The sequence below is a fragment of the Cucurbita pepo genome, chromosome LG10, assembly GCF_002806865.2.
Source record: "Cucurbita pepo subsp. pepo cultivar mu-cu-16 chromosome LG10, ASM280686v2, whole genome shotgun sequence".
NCBI classification, from domain to species: domain Eukaryota; kingdom Viridiplantae; phylum Streptophyta; class Magnoliopsida; order Cucurbitales; family Cucurbitaceae; genus Cucurbita; species Cucurbita pepo.
Genome location: NC_036647.1, coordinates 8,271,902 through 8,275,782, shown reverse-complemented (window position 1 = coordinate 8,275,782; position 3,881 = coordinate 8,271,902).

Sequence of the window (3,881 nt, the reverse complement as noted above, 5' to 3'; positions counted from 1 at the left end):
GTTTTCAGACTATGCCGCTTGGAACGCATGAAGCCTTGGCCATAGGTTAAGCATATTGTATTATAGGGCAAGCCCTTGATGCAGTATTAAGACTACATCGCTTGGAACGTAAGAAGCCTTAGATGTAGGTTTTCAGACTATGCCGCTTGGAACGCATGAACCCTTGGGCATAGGTTAAGCAAACCGTATCGAAGGGCAAGCCCTAAGATGCGGTAAGACATCGTATCGAAGGGTAAGCCCTAAGATGAAGCCTTGGGCGTAGGTTAAGGCTGTGTCACTTGGAACGCATGAAGCCTTGGACACAGGATTGTCAGGTGCATGTCTAGTGCCTTAAATTCTAGATGGAATGTCTTGGAGAACGAACCAAGAACAGAACAAGAACTTAGAAAGTACCAAGAACAAGAGAAAGATCAAAGACTAGAACATGGATCAAGATCCTAGTTCTAAGGACAAGAACCAGGAACAAAGGACCAAGAACCAAGAACCAAAAACCATAGTACTAAGGCCCTTAAAGGAAAACCAAGGTTTTAGAATTCAAGGACCAAGATCCTCAAGAAAGATCAAGATAAGAACCCCAAGTCAAGAACAAGAATTAGAGGGCCTAAGTACTTACAACAAGAACAAGACAAGAACAAAGAATGTGGTACCCTAGCATATCAAGGACACGATTAAGAGCCTACAAGTAGGCTACTTACTGAGTCTTGTACTCATTCCTTATTCTTCATTTTTTTTCCAGGTGATAAGGAGCTGGTCGAGGACGGGAGTGGACTCTGGAGCAGGTGCCATAGACAAATCTCACCCGTCGTCTTCAACTCTTTTGTTTTAAAATATTTTGTGTCTGTTCCTTATTTTGTGTTTTAACCATTATGTCGTATTTTAAATTAGTAATGTGCGCGCACTATTTTGGTATAATGTAAATTATGTTTTAAATTTTAATGGTTTTATCAAGAAGGAAAAATTTACCCATCTTTTTGAGTCATCGTGTCAGCCCGGTCCTTACAATGCTATGATTTTAAGTCACGAGGACCTCATGCATTTATGCATGCCATGTGCATCAGGATACTTTCCCGCTATGTTATGTTAGTACGGATGCATACCTTCAATGTCTACATTCACCATGATATCATGCGAGTATTTTCCTCCTTGGTGTCCAACGACGTGTCAGCGCATTTAGCCCGACAAGTCAGGGCCAAGGGTACGTATACGAGCCCTCCTAGTGGGTACATGTGCACGTGCGTGGGCCGTGTGTGAGAAGTACTATACATCTAATCCCGTCCAGACTAGAAAGAGCTCAAGGTCATGCTATGTTGTTTTAAAAGATAGGTCGTATCATGTACGTGTGTGTTTGCATTACCTGACCCCAACAGTAAGGTTACTTATTGAGTATTTGTTAAAATACTTAAGCCACATGCTACCCTTATTTTTTAGGTAAAGGTAAAGCGCACCGACACCGACACGAAATGATTATGGAATCTATGATAGGTTAATAGTATGCTTTGTTTTCTAATAGGAGTTTCATAAGTAGCTTTTCATTTTTGTACTTAAAATTATGTTAATGTTTTGTTTTTTACCATGATATTTTTAATTTCTTGTTTTAAATTAAACGTACAAGTTCATGACTTTATTTGAAATGTTTTATTAAATTTTTGCATATGTTACTAAAGACATGCATGTAGTGACGTCTCTAATTTAGGTTAGAAAATTTAGGAGCGTTACATTGATTATCTTTGGACTAAGGACGGTTTAAAACTCTACAACTTTGATGAACGAACTAAGTTGATTCAAGGAAAAGAATCGTAAATTGATCTATGTAGAGAAATCAAACGTGTCAGACAGTCACCAATAGAATGCAGGAGATTGCAGGTACACCACATGTCGAGGGGAGGGTGGAACATTGCTTCCCATGTCTAACGACGACCCACGTTTTGGGATTCAACCCAACTTGAAGCCATATCTGACTTGTCGATCCAACATGCCAACGAGAACACGCCACATGTAATTTCGAGAATAATAATAAAAATTCTTACTCCTTCGAGAATTGAACGCATGTCGTAGGATTTAAACCATCCAATTAGCGCGTGTCATGTGTTGCATAGCTGACACAACTCTCCTACCTTAGACAAGTGATTGTTAACAAATTTTGTCCCATGTCATGGACACATCTTTTGGTAATTCCCATAGTATATAGACCGAATATCTCATATAAAATTGATTATTTGAAATGTAGGTAAATAATTTTTGTCGATGGAATGAATGATTTTTTTTTTCTAAAAATTTAACGGTTATGGTTATCTTTGAATTGTGGTAGTTCAATAAAAGTATTTTTTAATTTCTTTTAAAAAAAAGTTGAAAGATATTTTTTAGGATTTTAAAAAAGTTTTTGAAAGTTTTAAGGTTATTTTTTAAGATTTTTTTTAAAAATAAAATGTATTAATAAAAAAAAAATGCAATATATATTTTGTTTAAAATAAGAAAATAGAAATTCTATTTTGAGATTGGAGAGACACCAGTTGAGAACAAAAAATAAAAAAATAAAAAATTAAAAATCTGATAATTATTTTATTTTTTGAAGTTTAAGTTTGTAAGCACTACTTCGATAGTTCTACTTGTTTGGATTTTTTTTTTTTTTTTTTTTTAAATTTTTTTTTTTAAGAATTGGCATAAAATTAAAATGTGCTTTTAGGAAATTTCTTATACGTTACATATATTGCAATGAAAAAGAAAAAGACAGTAATTTATGGTCATCGACAGAACATATAACGATAAAAGATCATATTTGAGTTNACTATGAAATGTTGGGTCTTTTATTCTCAAAATCAGGCTTGTAAAAAGGTAAAAGCCGGTCTGGCTTCAAATTTAAACGAANTTGCAATGAAAAAGAAAAAGACAGTAATTTATGGTCATCGACAGAACATATAACGATAAAAGATCATATTTGAGTTCCACCAACTTTATTTATGATAGTTGGTAACCTTATTTAAAGCCAACCTCCTAGATTATAACTACGAGAGAATGATTGGTGTCAACCCAAATACTTATAGTAGTGCAAAACAAACACCTTACAGCGGCTCTTGCTTAGTCTCATATTTGAAGTTGTAGCAATTGACAGCAGTATAAATTCCATCATCGAAATAATTAGTCACTTGGTCCCCATTCATAAGAGTGTCACGTTGAGTATACGAATATGGGACATCGCAATGACCTTTTGTTGCGAGTAGACTCACTCTCACCCTAGACATGGGTGGCACACTTACTTTGTATACGGTCTCTATCTCAGATGATTTTGATTGAGTTTCTCCCCATGTATATCCACCAAAAACTCAGCAGACATTTCAATTTTTCCCTCTGCAATCAGGGGAATACCTGTTTGAATTGTTGTCTTTACACCGAATTTAGCAGAAACAGTGGAAGACCATGTATTATTCTCAGAAATCGTGTAATGGAGCTTGATATCTATAGTGTTTTCTTTATTGGAACTATTGCTAGCATCTCCATTGGCCATGGTGAAGAATAAGGAATGAGTACAAGACTCAGTAAGTAGCCTACTTGTAGGCTCTTAATCGTGTCCTTGATATGCTAGGGTACCACATTCTTTGTTCTTGTCTTGTTCTTGTTGTAAGTACTTAGGCCCTCTAATTCTTGTTCTTGACTTGGGGTTCTTATCTTGATCTTTCTTGAGGATCTTGGTCCTTGAATTCTAAAACCTTGGTTTTCCTTTAAGGGCCTTAGTACTATGGTTTTTGGTTCTTGGTTCTTGGTCCTTTGTTCCTGGTTCTTGTCCTTAGAACTAGGATCTTGATCCATGTTCTAGTCTTTGATCTTTCTCTTGTTCTTGGTACTTTCTAAGTTCTTGTTCTGTTCTTGGTTCGTTCTCCAAGACA